Below are 20,139 nucleotides of genomic sequence, written 5' to 3'. Positions count from 1 at the left end.
AAATAAACAATTTAAAAAAACAAATCTAATACATGGTTTATTCTATGGAATGCCAATTTCTCAAACACTGCTTTTGTGGTACGTATATGTGCATGAGGAATAAATAATGCACAATGACATTGATTCACACATTTTAACACAAGATTTGATTCTAGTGATTCTACTTTCCTGCACATTACTATTCATCTCATTTGGTGTGCTGATCATGACTCAGGAATTAGAAGGTTGTACAGGACAGTCATGTATGTTTTTGATAAAAGGTCCCAAGAAAGATTTCAGGAAGTAAGCAATAGCTTTCTTTCTTTTTTTTTTCTCTCTCTCTCTCTCTAGGCTCTTAAATCTGTCAATACTAAATTGTCTTACATAAAATACTTGTATTTAAGCAAACCTCTTTCATGTTAGAGTAAGGATCTGGGATTTCAGACTGCAACATTTCAATCCAGCTCTGGAACTTGTGAAATTGTGAGATCTCAGAAAAGATATTAGCTTTTTCTTAAGCTTCCTGATCACTATCCATACATTTATTCATTCAATGTCCATCAAACACATATGTGATGTTTTGTTGACTCTACCTCTTCCTCAGGTGAAGAAACAGAAGCAGGTAAATGAGGTTCAAGAATTCTGAATTAAGGATCTAAGATTGAAGCTTGTAGTTCCAAAGCTCATACTCTATTTAATTAAGTAAACTGCAGTGATTACTCAGGCATGGGATCATTGGTTACTGTGAAAAGGAGGTTTAGCGTCTGATTCTATATCAGAAACCACCTGTGCTAAGGGAAATCCCAACATTATCTACCATTATGAGATCATCTCACTGGTTACATAGCACACGGAAGCTCATAGTGTTACAGATCCTGCCATAGTCACTAAAAGGAAAAGGACATAGAAACATGGTCAATCCAGAGTCATACTTCTGGCCAGTTCAAACCATGATTATGTTCAGCTTAAAGCTGTAACAGTGGCCAATTCAAAGTCATGGTTGTGGTATATTTGCAGATTCTGAGGTTTTGGTGTCACCATTAGATAACCTGATCAAAGTCTGTCAGTGCTGAGCTGTTCCTCAGCACATTACCTCAATCTGCTCAGAATCAAGGAGTTTCTTTCATGGTATTTGATAGCTTTTTATGTATGATGAGTGCTAGTAATGCTGAAATCCTGTGATCCTACCCCTGGGACAAGGAAAGATCAGACTCAAGGGCCAGTTTATGGTTAGCTTGGTATCCACTACCCACATTGATCTCTCTTGTACAGTTGATATGCACAGCTGATCAAAGCCTGGTCTATCAGCGTCATGGTGTCGTCTGACTTCAGGACATAGCACAGATATAATAAGAATTGGAAGCAGAGTTGAATGTCCGGCTGGCTCATTAGTGGAGAATGCGACTCTTGATCTAGTCATGTGTATAGTGTCCACGTATGACATGGAGCCTTCATAAGGAAAAAAAAATTATGAAACACATGTGGTAGTATGTCTGATAACAGCATCACCCTGAGGCTTAAAATATGCTTGAATGTCATGAATTCACAATATATGTTCATCATTGTCAGGCAGTTAAAAGGAAGCTACTTATTGAAAGAACTGTCATGAGACAGTATTCTCGGAAGGTCCTGGGTTCTGAGTCAGCTTGGGAGCAGTACACTTGTAATTGAAGGTGGTCCACTGTTGCCAGGAAGACTCCATCTGAGGCACCTGGCTGTGTGAACCTTGGGGGAGGATAATCACCATTGGGTGACAGTCGCTATACTTGGGGGCAACTGCTTTGTGTTTTGGGTCAGGGATTGAAACCAGGAGGTGGATGATTGAACTAGCATGTAAACTTTACTCTTTGCTCAGGCTGTCCTCCAAGTTGTGAAATGTCTTGCACAGGGATCAGGGCAACATGATTTGAGAAAGAGTATGAGGCAGCCCAAAGTTCTGGAGTGCAGAGCATGAACTCTGGAAATCTAGACAGGTCTCAGATATTCAGGGATTTATCTCCACAGGGAACTAACTCCCAGCCTCTCCTGAAACCCTTCCTCATGATTTTGTAACTCTTGACAATTCATCAACATCATGCTTTCAGCTTGTAAATACATTGTTCTGTATTTCTATATTGCCTCACCTAAAGAAAGGTATGTCTCCACACAGTGTCAGCTAGCGATTTTCTTGTTCTTTGACAGTAGGTGCATTTGACATCATGTAACCTATTCCTGATTTTCCAACGTATAATAAAGGGTTGTTTATCATAGGTCCTGGATACAGATAGAATTTCAGAAAACACTGAGTTTGTGTCATTGAAGTTTGTACCATACCTGAACTCTGATAATGTTATCACTCATTTGGATTATCTCCTAACATAAAGATGTCAACATTTCTTTCTATAATCATCCATTTCCCAGTATGTACAATGAAAAACCCAAAACAAATCTATTCAGTAAACCAACTTTGTACTAGAAATTTGTGTGAAAATATTTCAGATTACCAAAACAGAAAAATTCACCCATCAAAGGAGTCAATGGTAGGTACAATAAAAATTCATTAATTAAATTGACTCCAGAAATATTGTTCTCATGGCTACTGGATGTTTCTGTCAGCTAAGATTCTGCCTCCTGGTTTCAGGCCTGTTAGTGACCTCAAGGCCCTCAGATTCATCAATTTTCAGCATGGAGCCTGCTTAGTATTCTCACATCCTTTCCATCTGTCACTCTCCTCCTTTCACTTTGTCTTTTCCTCTCTCTGAAAAAAATCATTATTCAGTGAAAATATCAGGAAGGTGACAAAACTTGAGAGACACCTAACACTGGGAAATGAACAAGGGGTAGTGGAAAAGGAGGTGGGCGGGGGTTGGAGTGACTGGGTAACAAGCACTGAGGGGGGCACTTGACAGGATGAGCACTGTGTATTGTGCTATATGTTGGCAAATTGAACTCCAGTAAAAAAAATTTTAAATATTTTAAAAATCATTATTCAATTTTGTTCAGGGTACCATTCTAAAGACAAATATATTAAGCCATATATACAAAGCCATATTACGTTCCATGTGTGAAAATCTTAATTTAAATGGTCAGGCATTAGTTTATATCCAAAATAGTAAAATGCACTGAGAAATCTAATATGGTCAAATTTGACCATATAAATATAAAAGGTCATATAAAAGGTCACTGTTGAGAAGCTAACATCTGGATATATTAGTTCATCTTAAATATTAGCAAATAAAACTCCTATTATGATTTAATAAATAGACCTTATTATTGATATTAGAGTTAGGCTGATGTCACAATGCAACATATAATATAAAATTTTCCCTATCACCCTATCCTTTGGCACACAATTTCCACAAATATTCACACCCACATCAGTTTGGAATATTCATCACAAAGAACCACCCAGTGTAGACATATTATTATCATTGTCATCAAACACTGCTATTAAGGACTGTTCTGTATTATGCATTAGTGTGTGTTTTGATGTATGCATAATATTATGTATCCCAGGATCCTGGGACCATGACTTGAGCCAAACGGAGATGCTCAACCAAATGAACCACTAAGGTGCCCATGTTATTACTGCTTTTACATTTGGGTCAAGATGATCCCAGTTTACATTAATTTAAGTGTACCACACATGTTTGACACTTAAATTTATTGAAACTGCTCTTACCCCAAGCATATATATCATGTGTCCCCATAGAGCACTATTACCATTCCATTCATCATATTCCTTATTCTGTACCTTTTACCCTGTGACTCAATGAATATGTGGAAGCCTCTCCCCTCCACTCCTTTTCACAACTATGGCTATTTGTAAATGATATGCATTCAGTATTAAATCTTTCCCATACTGGATGATTTTTATAACAACAGATTCACGAATAAATACAATAGAGTAAAAGACTCAAAGGAAGGAACAGAAGATAAAAATTGACTCACATTGTAAAGGCCCACCAAAGCTGTTTGAAATCAAGTGCAAAACTGACCAAAAGAGATGACAGCATATGTGGATCTACAGAAGTAGAAATCGTTTTGGAAGACATTAGAAACATTCAACTAGGATTCACAAAAATCTCTATGAGCAAAGGAAACCTATCTTTGGATTTGATGTGCACAACAGTTCTATTTTACATTGATTATTTCATGTTACTTAAGTTGCCATTACCTTTATAAAGTTTTTGTTTATTTGAGATGAGAGAGACAGAGTGAAAGCAAGAGAGAGTATATGCTAGGTGAGGTAGAGAAAAGGTAGAAGCACAAACCCGCTGAGCTGAGTTCCCAAAGAGGAGAGGGATCACAGGTCCATGGACCTTGGCCTGAGCTGAAGGTTTTTCCTCATCCACCAATGACGATGGCCTAGCAGTGCTTCCATTATGCTTATTACCCAGTCATTACCATTCAGTCTTCTCCTGGATCCATATAAAGAGTGATCTCACAAATACCTGAGCACCACCAACAATGAACTGATAGTTATTCTGTGCCCTCCTAGATGTTGCCAATGCTGTGGTGCTGGATATTTTCATCAAATCTAAGTGAATGATTCTCCATCCACTTGTATTATAAGCCTTCCCCATTTACCAGAATAAGAAAGGCTCCTCTCTTAGTTCTTCTCTTTATGAAGTGAATAAACCTATGATAAGGAACAATATAGTTTTCAGAGTTAGGACCATTTTGGTGGGTTGTTGGAAGGGGAGCATGTTAACTATGCAGTAAGGAACATTTGCTCAGAAGCACTTTCTTCCCGCCCCCTTGAATTCTGTATTTGGAATTGCTGCTTCAGTTACCTTGAGACATCTATCCCCCAGGAAACGCTCATGCTTTCTCCATGGGTGCAATCTGTCTTCCTTTGGGGGCCTTTGGCACTACTACTGTTGCTCATTTCATGTCAATACTTCCCAGAGGAAACAATGACAAAGTACTCACATGAACTGACACCCATTTATCCGACTTTTGTAACTGCAGGTCATGTCCAAAATCATCCAAACTGATATGTATTCTGGAATCAGTCTGTTGCTTGGGAAAATAGTTAGGCAGATGATGCACCCTTGCTATACTGAGTCTGGACAGACACCCAGATTCCATCTTGCTGAAGCCTCAGAGTGTGTGAGATAGGGAGCATTTCCTCTTGAGAAAATATTCCATGGTTCTACACTCTTAGGAAACCAATGTATTCTCTTTCTGTGGAGTGGGTATGAGTGCAAAGGTTTGGGGAAGGTGACTTGTTGACTCTATGCTGTGTGTAAGAGTGTGATTGTGAGTGTGTATGTGTGTGTGAGAAAGAGAGAGAGAGAGAGAGACAAGGAGATTGAGGCATAGAGAGAAAATAAAGGCAGATAGAGACACAGAGAAATACAGGAAACGGAGAATGAAAAAGAAAGACAGAGGTACTGACACCACACGATAGCCTCAGTACACATTCTCAAAACAAAACAAAACAAAACAAAACAAAAAACCTCATTACAGCACATTTCAGAGTCCTGAGACCATGGGTGCCCCAACAGTGCAGATCCGTATTCTTTGGCCCTCCATGAAAATGAGCAAAAGTCCCAAAATTTGTCCCTAATTTTCTTCAAGATCTAATTTATTATATGAGAGAAAGATAACAGAAGAGGTTGAGAAGGGCAGAAGGAGAGAGAAAACACACCCTTTGCTGAGCAGGGAACCCAACACTAGGCTTGATTCAGGTCACAGAAAGCCTGACCTTTGCTGACAGCAGACTCTTAAATGCCTGAGCAACTCAGGCACTGGTACCTGACTTATTTTTGAGTGGCATGAAAATGTACTGATAGGTACTCTGTGTCCTTCTAGATGCACCCTATGAACCTTTGGTCATTACACTGTTCCAGATGATCAGAGTGGAAGTGAAAATTAATGTTTTCAAGGAGACCTTGAATATCTTTTTTAAAATGATTTTTTAACTTTATTTATTCGTGTGTGTGTGAGAGAGAGAGAGAGAGATACAGAGAGAGAGAGGCAGAGAGAGAAGCAGGCTCCACACTGGGATCCCGATACAGGACTCGATCCCAGGAATCCACAATCATGCCCTGGACCAAAGGCAGAAGGCAAACCGCTGAGCCACCCAGGGATCCCTAACCTTGAGTATCTTTAACTGATGAAAAAAAAAAAAAACTGATGAATGAATGTTGCTTTCTTGGTTGCTTTCCACACCACTTCCGATGGAAATCACATAGTGTTCATTTGAGGTAAAATACAAAATCTTCCTTTTGGGAAGTGTGCTGAGTGGTTGCCTCTAGCCAAGCATTACATTTTTTTAGAGGATTTTTACGGTTGGTGATACCAAAGCTGGAAATGAACTGCATGATGGGGCACTTTCCCTCAAAAACAGTTTCTCCTGCTTGCTTCAGATTTGTTGTAGTCACGATTTTGAATGGGCTGGAGAGACACATCCTTCAGGAAGCAACTTCCTCCAGTCGTCCTGTGATTTTTTTGGGGCACCAGAATCTCAAAAATGATGTTCCATCTGGCTTCCTCAAGTCATTGAGAGCTTTTTTTTTTCATTGAGAGCTTTAAAATGAATGCAGACTGACAGTATAATGGGAGCTGAGCCAAATGTCCTCTTCTCTGTACCTGCAAGTGTCATAAGAAACTAGTGATAGTGGTACATATTCTGGAACCAGGCTCTTCCTATCTATAGTCAGGAGCAGCAACCTGAATCTGGGTTCTCACTGGAATTAGAATCAGAGCTGTAGAGGAAAATTTGAGTATGAAAAGTCACAGGGAATGACAAAATAAGAGACTCCTGTCATGGGAAACAAACAGAGGGTACTGAAGGGGAGTTTGGTGGTAGGATACGGTGTCTATGTGAAAGGCACTGAGGTTAGCACTTGATGGGATATGCACTTAGTGTTATACTATATGTTGGCAAATCAAACACCAATGAAAAATATACAAAAATTAACCACCAGAAAACAGGTCTTCGAGGTGAAGAGCCGTGGTCATGCTTTCACAAGCAAACACATAGAATTCAGGTAAGGAGTTTGTGTCCATGGAGATAGGAGGAAGTGGACAGACATAGACTCTAGTGCTCAGTGAGTTCAGCTAAGGGATGGAGGCTGATTCCAGAGGTAACGTGCTCTGCGCAGCTCCATTTTATGGTCCACAGGATATCAATTTGAGGTTTTCCCTGATGATCTTAGGTTCCTCAGTCCCAAACTGTATCTGTGTATTCATAATAAAGGTCACAGGAGGACTGACCCCTGGTGGTCACTGCGAAGTGTTCAGCATAACTTCTCTCATTCCTTTTCCCCAAAGTATTTAGCCCTGAGAAGCCCCTGTTCTAAAACCCCTGGGTAGGGATCAAGCTCCAGGTTGGAAAGGATCCTGATCATCTTGTCTGAGGTCTTGGTCCCCAAACTCATATACATACACACCCATGCTCTAGCTTGCATCAGAAAGGAAAAAATGAGCTCCTGGAATGTGAGGTGTCCCCCCTCTGCCTCATTCAACTGACTATGAAACAACACATGTGTCTGTGGTCCTAGTCTCCTCTTCTGCCTACAAGAGGCCTCTGCTGGGATTCCTGTAAGACCTGAATGTGGACCTTCCTGTCTGAGCATTGCCAGGACCTCATGTAGTGCCTGCCTCATGGATAGGAGCACAGAGACCAACAGAAGTGTCCGGCCAACAGTCATGTCAGACCAGCAAATTCCACTGCAAGAATACCCAGGGCATGGAGGTCACAGCTTCCTCCTTTTTGGATCCTAGATCTGAGCTATCCAAGAAGGAAGCTGATACCCAGACATGCCTGCATATGTAGAAGTTACATAAAGTCAGTGAAGTTCCATTCTTCATCATATAACCACATTTCTGGTGGCCAGTAGAGTATTTTTAGAAAACAGATTTTTCCATTTTCACGAATGGCTCTCCTGGGCAGCTGCTCTGTCTGACACAGTGGCTCTCATGGACCCCCTCTAACCCGGTATGTGGGCATCATCCATCACAGGTGGATCTCAGGTGGATCCATGTCAAAATGAGAGCTATGGTGATCTTGTGGAAGTGGGGAAATGTCAGGTGAAGGGTGCCCTTTCTCTCAAGAAAAGTTTGCATCTGTGGCCAATGTCTTATTGAAGAGCTCTAACTCCCATAGCCCACAGAAGGTCTGAGGATCTCGAGGAAGAACAAATGTTCAGATGGCTTCCTGAAGAAGCCTTAGCTGGAGTAGCAGGAATATGGGGCTCCACTCTCTAATCACATCATCCTCATGCTTGTGTCTCTTAAGATTGGGCAGTGGAGAATACTGAGGGTGCAATTACTGAAGATGAAGAATCCTTAGGTATGGTACCAGAGTGAGGTGTGAATCAAAGGATAGGGTCCCTGGGAACAGTGGGATTATATCTGTTATTTGTAGAATGAGGGTGGGGAGGGTGATATCAAGAAGATGAAGTGTAGGAATACAATTGTTTCTCCCTTTGTTCTTTTATTACAATTAATTATGAGAGAGAGACAAAGAGAGTGAGAGAGACAGAAAGTGCTGAGGGATAGGGAGAGGGATATTCACAACCCACACTGAACAGGGAGCCTGACACAGGCCTACACTTAGGATCTTGTGATAATGATTCAAGCTGCAGTCAGATAGTCAGAAGATGTTCTCCTTTGGTCTATTCTATCATAAATATTTGGGGTACTTGGATTAATAGTAATAAATATTCAGACCTGGGATTGTGTTATGCAGTTGGTCATTTTTCTTTTTCATTATTATATATCATTCCTGAAGACCAGTTCCTGCTCCCTTTGCCACTGGGAAACACTAACATCCTTCCTTATATTTGGATAAAATCTCTTGATAAGAGAGCAGGAGAGGTTTTGTTTCAGGTTATTGCCTTTGCTCATGGATGGAGCCAGTCTCATGAAATATAGGTCTGCCATGCACATCTGAACTTGCACAAAGAGTGCATATGTTGAAGTCAGGTGCTGGCACAGCCAGCGACCCACTTTCTCTGCACCTATATATCACACAGTACTAGTACTGGGCTACCCTTGTTCTCTCCGGGCGTGTAAGGGTGCTCTAGGATGGGCATCACAGAAATGGACCTTTGCAACATGTGCTTCTTGTTCCAGCAGAAGTGAGGCTGGAGGGATGGCCAGAAGCAAAGTTCCCTCCTCCTCTTCTTTCATAATCTTCAGGTCTGGGAAAAGAATAAAACCTGTACTTCCCTGCCTGTGAGAGAGGCTCAAGTGCAGCCACCCTAGGCCTTGGCTGAATGCAGGGAGTCTAGAGGAACAGTGTGAAAGCTGCAGGGCTGGTGGCACACACTTGTGCTAAAGGTCCTGTAGAGCTAATCTCATGGTCTGACCAGGCCCAGGACACAGACCCTAAACAGGGTGGCCAGCATGTTCCTGTCTTATGTCACTACTATAACTACAGAGTACAGGGCCTGCTCCCCATACCAGGGTCTGGGCCCAGCCTCAGACTTTCCCGCATGCTTACCTGGAGCCAATGGCCTAACCCTTCTTGGGACCAGACAAATTCTGGCTTGAGGTGATAATGATGATGCCTCACTGGCTTTATCAAACCTTTCACTCCAGATTTAGACTAAAGGAAATTGGGCAAGATTCCTTACCTCTAGCATCACATTCATCTCCTCTATGAGCTATGATATATATGGGATGTTCTAAAGATTCATTGTGTCCCAGATTTAGGAGTCTCTCATGGTTTGTGTCACTCTCTAATTTTTCCCACTCAATTCCACTCCTTTCCCTCACAATCCCATTCACTATTTCTCATATTACAGGAGAAGGGCATTTGATGGGAGGAACACTGGTTGGTACACTATATGTTGGCAAATTGAAATTACATAACACTGAATAAATAAACATTTAAAAAATAAATAAAAGTTAAGTTTGTGTCAAAAACCTAAGAGAGGGATCCCTAGGTGGCGCAGCGGTTTGGCACCTGCCTTCGGCCTAGGGCGCGATCCTGGAGACCCGGGATAGAATCCCACATCGGGCTCCCGGTGCATGGAGCCTGCTTCTCCCTCTGCCTGTGTCTCTGCCTCTCTCTCTCTTTCTCTCTGTGACTATCATAAATAAATAAAAAATTAAAAAAAAAAACAAACCTAAGAGAACCCCAAGCACAAAGCACTCATGATAACTCAGGGGGATGTCACCCTCATAGGCACATGCAGCCCATCCCCTAAGCCTGCAGGCCCCTTGCAACTAATCCAGTGCTGCCTGGATTGGCTCCTTGATCAACTGATTAAGAAGGGTCACATAATAAGCTGATCATTCCCCGAGCATTCCCACACCATAGAATATAATGGTTGAGCAATTTTGAGCAAGTAATGTTTGGGAAATAGAAGAGAGAGTGAAGCAGGAGTGAGCAGAAAGAGGGAGCAAACCATGGGAAGAGAAAGGCATAGGCAATTTTGCAGCTTCTTTATTCAAAACATTTTATTTTTATATTAATGAGAGATACAAACACACACACACACAGAGAGAGAGAGAGAGAGAGGCAGAGACACATGCAGAGGGGAAGCAGGCTCCATGCAGAGAGCCTGATGTGAGACTAGACCTGTGTCTTCCATATCAGGCCCCAGGCTGAAGGCGGCACTAAACCGCTGAGCCATCCTGGATGCCCATGGTCACTTCTTTGAAGGATGGAATGACAAGCCTTCTTTCCTGGTTGAAGATATGGAATCTGAGACTCTGGAGGCCATCCCTCACATAAAGTTGAAAGGATCGTCGAATCCAGGGTTGTATACGTGAGGAGACTAGAACAGAAGGCAAAATTTAGTTCGGGGGGAGGGATATCAATCCTAGGAACTGTGACTAATATCCTCTCCCCTTAACTGTCCCCTCTTTTTTCCCCAGGACACCCCAACCCCATTCCTATGCTGCTGCACAAGGAAGATGGTGACTGTGAAGACTCAGATCCTTAAATCAACATCATATGTAATTTATTTTCTCTCATGCGTTTTACACTATTTTGTTATTTATGTAGTTATTTATTATATTTTGAGAGAGAGGGAGACTCTGTTTGTGGGTGGAGGGGCAGAAGGTGAGAGAGAATCCCATGAAGATTGTCTGCATATCCTGCTATTGAGCTCAAACCAGCACCCTGAGTTCAGGACCTGTGCCAAAATCTTGAATAAGACACCCAACTTACTGAGTCACCAGGCACCACTATACTCTCCCTTAATGATATGCTCCTTGGTAGTATCTTCATCGTGAAGCATTTGTTCTCATCCAACACTTGAAAACGTTGGATCTTCAAATGTATAATCTCTTTTCAGTTATGCTCAGCTTCCCTAGCCTTCTCCAGGTAGGTGGTCCCAAGTATACTAGGAAAATTGAAAGTATAAATCATAGTCACTTCATTCAGAGAGATTTATGACCCAAAGCCAATCAAGGAACCAGCCCATTATCTTACAATCAGTCAAGGGAGAAGGAATTGTCTATAAAAGTTAGAGGGTAGGAGTTTTGGTGGCTGTGCCCTGCACCTGTGCATGGTTTACACCAGAACCTTCAGTCCAACTGGTTCAAGCTTCTACCGAATAACACTTAGACCACTGTTGCCATAGGCTCAGGATTCTACATCATAACCATTGTCCCACTAGGACCTATGTATAACTGAGAGCTTTCCTAACACTTGTCCCAATTTCTTACCTAGGGCCCATCTATTAGAAAGAATCACCATTCACAATCGTATAGGGTACCTCACTTCTGGACAGCTCACTCTAGCCTCTCCATACAATAGCTTCTCATCAAGGCATAAATTAAGCCTTCCTTTTACCCCCTTGAGTGATTTTGCAACCTTCTTTCTGATGCTGGGGCTCTGCTCAACACAAATAATACTGAATTACTCCCTGCTCTAACAAGAGCTGAGTAAATATTCTTTGCTTATTTTCATTTGATTAGCCATTGTTCATTGTACAGGCAATCACAAGGGATCCACAGGATTTCTTCAGAGCCTCCTGTTGCTTTGAGCAAGGGTAGTGCTCAGAGAGGCTCCCTGTGTCTTTCTCCTAGCAGCTATGGAGTCCCTGATGACATGAAGAGGGAGTACTGGATCTGAAATGTGTTCACTGAGGCAGTTCCTAGTCAGATTGTAATGAGTCTGGCACCTGGGACTTATTTTTGTTCCCATTTCATTGGACTTTTTAGTGGAATAGACTATTCCTATAGGTCTCTTTCTGTTGTGTTGCTTTGTTACCACTTTGTCCTGTGCTGTGTAAAACTGGTTTCTGTCATAAGAAGTATAATCTGAGCATAGAAGCAAGAATCCTGCCCTGTGAGTTTTCTCTGAGCCAGCCTCACAGAACAATTGCTCAACTCATTGCTCTGAGTGTGAGGATCTCACAGCACTGGCACCCACCCTGAAGAAGAACTTTGCTGAGGGTCTGTAATCCTATCAGTTGAGGTTGTCTGACTATCTGAATTTTGTGTCCTGAGAGTATTCACTGTGAGGTTGTGACTGCCGGGGTGGACAACAGCATTGGCTATTTGTTCTTTGGTGTCCAGTTGGCATTTTGGGTAATGGCCTGAGGTACACAAATGTGATATTTCCATCAAATGTCACCAGCTATATTGAGATAATCTAAACCTGAACCCTCCCCTCTACCTGAAAAAGTGTATGTTCCTCCAATTTCTGCTTCTCATGTCTTAATTCTTGATCCTCACCACGTCACCAATGATGCTTTGTGTTTTCAAGACCAACTATAGATCACCGGAAAGGAATGGAATCTCTCTAGAGAAATCTCTTAGAAAAGAAGATGAATGGGCAGCATGGTTGGTTAATACACTGAGGCCTCAAAAAAAAAATACACTGAGGCCTCACAAATGATATCAGCATCAAAAGTTTTCATTAACCATTTATTGCTCGAAGCTAAAGAACAATTTTGCAAGGTGAGGCAACAATAAACTAGACCCACCTCTTTAATAAATGCTCCCTCTCCCCTTCCTCCTGCTGTTATTCTATCTCCACTTCTGTTCTTGATGTACTGGTCACTCTCCCCCCTGCATCTCCAAAATGGAGGACTGCAAAATGAAAACACAAACAGGCAGTTGCATGACCAAAGATAATATTGAACTCTGGCTTGAATTCATCAGCAAGCCGCCAAGAAAACCAACTGATTCTCTAGGCCTTCCTACTTAGAGGAAGTCAGAACAGTACTTGGATTAGTAGCCCAGGGAGCTAACAAATAACCCTTGTCATAATTGGTTTCACAATATATTAAATAATGGTATACAAGATCCCTTATGCCAAAAAAATCCATTTTCAAATCACCCAGAAAGCACGACTGGCTTACTGGCTTGGTGATAGCAGGCAGCCTTTCCTCAAGGGAAGCTATTTCTGACTTTTTGCAGCATTTTCTGAGGAAAAATTAGACTGTAGGAGGTGAAATGTGGACAAAATTACTCCAAATCTGTCTAGATAGCCCTCCTCCTCTTCAGATCCCTCTAGGGATGGGCTTGGAACGAAGCTGCAACTGTGCCTGCACCCAACAGCCATCTGAGTAAGGGAGAGGATTCTTTCTCAGAATCCTTTAATCAAATGAGTTTGGGAACAACAGGAAGCAGGAGGGAACTATCAGTGGAGAAATATCACTTTCATTCTGAAGGAATTGATGAAGCAAGGGTCCTAGGATCAGAGTAGTTTCCAGTTCAGAGTCCCACATGTGGAGGATCAGGAACAAGGTTTAAATGTATTATTACTGTTACTAAACACAAGGAATAAATTTAGAGTTTTCCCACACACGTAGAGATGTGGATAAGGTGCATTGGATTGTGTTTAAATGGCCTTGTCCCAGAGACTGAATCCCCATTTGCTGAAACATAGTTGTTAAATTTTCAGCAATTTTGCCCCATACCTTCTTTTACACCAACTGTTTCTTCCTGTAAGAACTCCAAGCTGTGGAACTTAGAACTTTTAAGGTACCCTATGTATGCATGTTCAAGTTGCTATCAATTACTGTTCATCTTTTGTTTTCCTATTCCTCTTGTGATAGTACAATATCTCCTGATCTGTTTTCATGTCCACTGTCTACTTTGTTTCTTCATCATATTTCTGTGCCTAATCCGGTGAATTTTCAACCTGGATAGTGCGTGTCAAGTTTTAAAATTTGCATTTGGTCTTCTGACAGGAAGATGACCAGAGCTCTTTCTACGGTAATGAGTTTCCCATGTTTACAACCAAAATGCAAGGCAACAAATGATTGGGTCTCTGTGGATACAAACCTGGACCATGATATTTCATGCTTGGGGAAAAACCAAAATTCAACCCGTAAATGAGACAATTGAGAGTAACTAGGATATTCATTCCTTAAGTTGATTCAAGAAAAGGTATTCCAGGGGCATCAAGTTAGTTTATTCAGGTATATGTCTGCCATCTGGATTAATCTCAGGTCATGACCTCAGGTCATCAGATTATCCTAGTTTGGGCTATATGCTGCGGGTGAAGCCTCCTTAATATTCTATTTCCTTTTTCCTCTACTTCTCTCCTCCTTACACTTTCTCTTTTGCTCTCTTTAAAAGAATAGGAATAAGTAAGAATAAGAATAAGTAAGAAGAAAAAGAGGAAGAAGAAGAAAAGGAAGAAGAAGAAGTAGAAGGAGGAGAAGGAGGAGGAGGAGGAGAAGGAGAAGGAGAAGGAGGAAAAGGAGAAGGAGAAAGAAGAAGAAGAAGAAGAAGAAGAAGAAGAAGAAGAAGAAGAAGAAGAAGAAGAAGAAGAAGAAAAAGGAGAAGAAGGAGAAGAAGAAGAAGAAATCATTCATTTTTCTTCTGGGCTGAAAATAACATAATGAAGACAAAAAATTCAAAGCCATGTTATTTATGTTTCATATGTGAAACTTGATAGCCAGTGATTAGTTTATAGCCTAAAGGGGAAAACTGCTTTTACCACTCAAAATCAGATTAAAAGGCAGGTGTTTGAAGCTAATATTTGTACACTAGTCTGTGTAGAATATTAACAACAGAATATCTCTGATTATGTTTCAAAAACAGACGTTGATACTGAGATTAGGGTTAAAGTGATGTCATAATGCAGCATATAATTTATAAATTTCCATATCACCCTATCCCTTGGTACACAATCCCTATGATCATACATGCCTCCTCTAGTGTGGAAAGTTTATCACAAAGAACAAACCAGTGTGGAGACATTATTATCAATGAAGTTGCCCACACATATTAAGGCTGCTTTGTGTTATGAATTCGTGTGTTTTGACAAATGCAAAATATTATGTATCCAAGGACCCTGGGATCATGATATTAGCCCAAAGTAGACACCCAACCAAAGGAACCAGCCTGATTCCCACATTATTACTGTTTTTTAATTTAAGTTGAGATGGCACACAAGGATACATCAGTTTCAGGTGTATCAAATAGAGATTCAGTACTTATATAGGTTAATATTGTGCTCACCACGGGTGTAGATATATGTGTCTCTACAATACCATTGATCATATTCCAATGCTGTATTTTTTATCTCTGTAACTTCTTTAGTGGATAACGGGGAGCCTGTCCTTCCCACTCTATTTCACTACTATTGCTATTGGTAAATAGTATACTTCCAGTATTTAAATCTCTCCAGGATGGAATATTTTCATCTATCTGAATAGCGGTACACTTGGGTGGCTCAGGGGTTGATCATCTGCTTTTAGCTCACTCAGGTCATGGTCTCATGGATCTGTGATCAAAGTCCCACATCAGGCTTCCCACAGTTTGCCTGCTTCACCTCTGCCTACATCTCAACCTCTCCCTGTGTGTCTCTCGTGAATAAATAAATAAAATCTATTTTTAAAAAACTGATTAGGGGGACCCCTGGGTGGCTCAATGGTTTAGTGCCTGCCTTTGATCCAAGGTGCAATTCTGGAGTCCCAGGATCGAGTCCTGCATAGGGCTCCCAGCATGGAGCCTGCTTATCCTTCTGTCTGTGTCTCTTCTTCTCTCTCTCTCTCTCTTTCTCTCTCTCATAAAAAAATGAAAAAATCTTTTTAAAAGGCTGATTAACGAATAAATGCAAGAGACTAATAAAGTAGTTAGAAAAAAATAGAATAATTGATAGCACTGAATCAAACGTACAAAGATTATGGGTAAAATCAGGTGAAAAAACTTACAAAAGTCAAGAGAGTATGTGGATCTACAGAGACAGAAATGGTTTTTTCAGATGTCCAGAAGGTAGGAGCTTTTAGTTGCGTTTCACAACAAGCTACATGAACCATGGGAGCTCATTATTGGAATCAATGTGCATATCAGTTCTATTCATGCATTGACTATGTCAGGCTATTTGATGTTGCCACTGACTTTTTTGAAGATTTTAATTATTTATCTGAGAGAGCATAAGAAAAGAGAAGGGCAGAGGGAAAGGGAGAGGCTCACTTAAAGCTGAGCAAGGCCCCAAATACGGTATGGATCCCAGGATACTGGGACCTTGGCCTGAGCTGAAGGCTTTTCCTCATCCACCAAGAAGAATGGCCCCATAGACCCTTATGATGTTTATTAATCATTGACTACAATACAGACTTGCCCTGTATTCATATAAATAGTGATTTCTCAGTAATTCTTAAACACCACAGCCAATGCATTGACAGTTATTCTATGTCCTTCTAAATATAGCTAAGTGTGTGGTGAAGGAATTTTTCCACAAGAAGTCAAAGAAGGAATCTCCAGTTTCTTCCATGGAAGGCTTGCCTGTTCTCCTGAACTAGAAATGGGGATTTTTTGCTCTTTGGAGGGAATTCAGATATGACAAAGAACAGTGTATTTTTTTTAGTAAGAAGGACCATTTTCATGGGGTGATGGAAGGGGAGGTTATAAACCATGTAGACGGGGACCTGTTTCTCATGTATATTTTTTCCATCTTCAGTTAAGAATTCCAGGTTGCTCCTTAAGTAAACTGGAGAGGTCAATCCCCAAGGAATAGCTCATTCTTTTTCAAGGGTACAAACTGTGCTTCCTTTTAGGTCTTTTGACTTACTACTAATGCTCATGTGCTGTTGAAGACTCACCACGAGAACCAATGATAAAGTACACACGTGACCTGTTCCTCATGGTATCCCCTTTTGTATAAGTGCACGTCATCTCAGGAAGCAGTTAAAGTAGTTTGTATTCTGGAATCAGTCTCTTGACAAAACCTCTAAATAATAAGGCAGGTGGGGCAACAATTGCTGTTCTCAGGACAGCCACCATGTTCCATATTCCCGGAACTTGGGAATGTATGAGATAGGCAGCTTTCCCAGGTCAGTAAATATGTCTATGATTCTACAATTCTTGGAAGCTACTATATTCACTATTTGGTGTGATTGTGAGTGCATGAAGCTTAGAGCTGAATGACTTGTTTAACACTGTGCAGTGCAATAGAGTTGTGTATGATGGTGCATGTGTGACACAGAGACATGTAATTGAGAGACTGGGACACAGATATAGACACTGAAATCAGAGAAACAGAGAAGGAGAGAGAAAGAATAAGAGATTTCTCCAGGACCTATGTCCCACTGACACTGCACGACGGCCTCTCTCATCATTCTCAAAAAATAAAAAATCCCAAAACAGCATATTTTACAGCCCTAACATCATTAGTGGCCCAACAGTGGCAGTTCATTGCAAGCTTCATAACCAAAGCCATCTTGTTCAGTAGCCTTCTATCCATAGTGAACCACTATCTGAGAATTATTATTTTAGTTTAGTAAAATTCTCCTTCATTTGTGTGAGAGATATGGGTAGTTGGACAGATAAAGACAAAAACGTTACTGATAAAGGAGACCCACGCTAGGTTGAGTTCAGATCCCAGACTGCCTGACCTGAATCAAAGGAAGACTCTAAACTGACTGACTCAGGCACCCCTACCAGAATTATTCTTGTGCACGATGAACAACATGCTGTTGGGTACCATGTGTCCTGCTAGAAGCACTCTATGATCCCTTCTGAATGAAAGTGTTCATCTAGAATTTCATAGAAGAAGATCAAATAAATATTGTCAAAGTGAGCTTGAGTATCTTTGACCAAGGATCAAATGTCGCATTCTTGGTTGCTTTTCACAGAAATTCCGATGAAAATCAGACACTTTCCATATGAGATGAAATACATATCTTCCTGGAGGGAAAAGTGCTGAGTTGTCTCTTGACAAGTATTACCCTATTTGAGAGGATGTTTACCATTGGCGACACCGAATCTGATTATAAAGTGTGTGATGGGGTATTTTCCCTCAACAAGTGTTTCTCTTGCTTGGTTGAGAAATGTTGTAGTCACCATCTTGAGTTGACTGCAGAGACACATTCTTCAGGACAAACAACTTCATCCAGGTATCCTTTCACTTACTTTGGAGCATTATCTCAAACACTATGTTCCATCTGGCTTTCTAAAGTCATTCATAGTAGTAAAGATAACTTTTATTTTATATAATACCATCTATTGATTAAAAACAATGAGACTTACATTTGCCAATGTTTTACACTAGACGAATGTCCAAATATTGGATTCAAAATAAGTGCCATTAATGATGATCACATTTGAGTTGTAGGGTGCTAGTGGAAACAATCTCTTAATTCCCCTCCCTGGGGACAGTACATGATCTCATGAATGTTGTGTTCCTCCCTTATGGGTAGACAAATTCTCCTTCTAAATGTGTCCCAACTCATATTCTCTATTTCCATCCTTTTGTCTTTCTCTCCAGTAAATTAATTAATTAATAAATCCTAAGTAAAGATAACTGAACGTGTTTTGAAAATGCCTATTGACTACTCTGGTTATAGAATAACATCTCACCAGAATATTGGATTTATTGTCATGTAAAAGAAAAAGAATGTGGCTTAGTACTTTTAAGAATTGGACAATGAGCAAACTAGAATAATGATTCTATTTTTATTTTTGCACAACACAGTGATAGAGATAGTGTGAGCACTGGAGAGGAGAGGAAAAGACTAAGGATCCTTTACAGATGCCATACACAGCACAGAGCTACTCCCAAAGCTACGTCTCATGAGCATGAGAATATGATTTAGGGCAAAATCAAGAGTTGGACACTTACATGACTGAGTCAATCAGGTATCCCTAGTAGAGTTATATTTAAATCCATAATTGAATTTCCATGGTAACTTCAAATAAGCCATTTATATGATGTCCCTTGTTTTCTCAGCAGATGAATGTTCTGACTCAATTGAGGAGACACACAGATTTACAACCCCTGCTATGTATTATTTTTGGAAGCTGTTGAACATAGACCCTTCAAAATGTAATGAAATAGAATGAAATGTTAATATCTTACTTTCAGAAGACCATAAGGAGTGACTGATAACCTTTACAGAGTTCAAAAATTTGATCCCATTCGTCATTGTTTGCCTAGAAGGATCAGAGGATCTGATTCACTTTGGCTTTAAATAGGACATGTAATTACTGTATACTTAAAAGACCCAAGAGAGAATGTAAAATGATGCAGTCGTTATGACCAATAATATGGAAATCCCTCAAAAATGTTTTTAAAACCTGTGATATGCAGCAGCATAATGACTTTCAGAAACAAATCTCAAAGATTGAAAGCTGAACTTCAGAGAGATATGTGTGCATATTCTGCACTAATAACAACAGATGAAATTATAGGAACAAGATAGAGGAGGGGCAAGATGGCAAAAGAGTAGGGTCCCCAAATCACCTGTCCCCACCAAATTACATAGATAACCTTCAAATCATCCTGAAAATCTACAAATTCAGCCTGAGATTTAAAGAGAGACCAGTTGGAATGCTACAGTGAGAAGAGTTCGCGCTTCTATCAAGGTAGGAAGATGGGGAAAAAAGAATTAAAGAAACAAAAGGAATCCAAGGCAGAGGGGCCCTGGGAGTAGCTAGACTAAGGCTGGGGTGAGTGCCCCCAGGACAGGAAAGCTCCATCCCGGAGAAGCAGGAGCTTCACCAATCTTCCCGGGTGGAAAGTTGTTTGCAGGGAATTATAGCAGGACCCCAGGAGGGGCGGGGATGCCCTTAAGCTCCCTGAGACACTAACACATCAACTGCGCATCAGGGAGAGTGTGCTGAGCTCCCTAAAGGGCTGAAGCATGTGCACGCATTGACCCTGGAGCAGCTCCGAGGAGCTCAGGCGGTGGCTCTGTGCAGGGGGGGTTGGCTGTCCCGGGAGCAGTTTGGAGGCAGCTCTAGCACAGGAAGAGGCTCCTTGCAGAGGGGGCTGTGGGGTTGCGGAAGCAGCTCGGAGGGACTTGG

This window comes from Canis aureus, chromosome Y, assembly GCF_053574225.1.
Source record: "Canis aureus isolate CA01 chromosome Y, VMU_Caureus_v.1.0, whole genome shotgun sequence".
Taxonomy (NCBI): domain Eukaryota; kingdom Metazoa; phylum Chordata; class Mammalia; order Carnivora; family Canidae; genus Canis; species Canis aureus.
The sequence above is the reverse complement of the archived record's forward strand: the minus strand, read 5'-3'. Positions refer to the sequence as shown.